Source organism: Spermophilus citellus, assembly GCF_964194105.1.
Source record: "Spermophilus citellus genome assembly, chromosome: 8".
Lineage (NCBI taxonomy): Eukaryota > Metazoa > Chordata > Mammalia > Rodentia > Sciuridae > Spermophilus > Spermophilus citellus.
In genome coordinates this window covers 138,497,822-138,498,423 of record NC_138189.1, presented here as the reverse complement: position 1 = coordinate 138,498,423, position 602 = coordinate 138,497,822, and positions in this window count along the sequence as shown.

Genomic DNA, 602 nt, shown 5'->3' with positions numbered 1-602 from the left:
GTGATTCTCTAAGTGACACACAGACATTTGTTTTGTTGACAAGTTTGTCAACAAAGCACCTCTTTAAAGGAATCTAATTTAAGTGAACAACTGACCAGAAAGCTTAAACTAGGTAAATGTGGGTCACACACAACACTTTCAATTGCTGATGGAATCAAACAACCATACAGAAACTTTATTGCCTTTAGCTCTGTACAACAGAACACACTCTTATTTGTATTGTAAAACTACCAGTTCTCTTCTTGTATAGCCATTTGAGTGGAAATTCCAATAACTGATTTTTCCCATAGCAGTGAAGTTGCTACATATAATTTTGCTCTGTATGAACCAAAACTATCTTCAAACTATTAAAACTGTAACATCTAATGTTATTAATAATCTCTTAAATCTGATATGTAATGTGCCACGTTTATGTTAAATTCAAAGACCAGGTAACTTCAAAGATGCCTTTTTCCTCCTGAAAAGACTAAAATAAATACCTGAAAGAATAACTTTGCTAGATTTTTAGAAACAGGACATGCAGATTGATTCAAGGTCAGTCCTGGCACACTAATTTTAGCATGCCAACTCTCTCTCAGGCATTAAGAATACTTGAATGTATT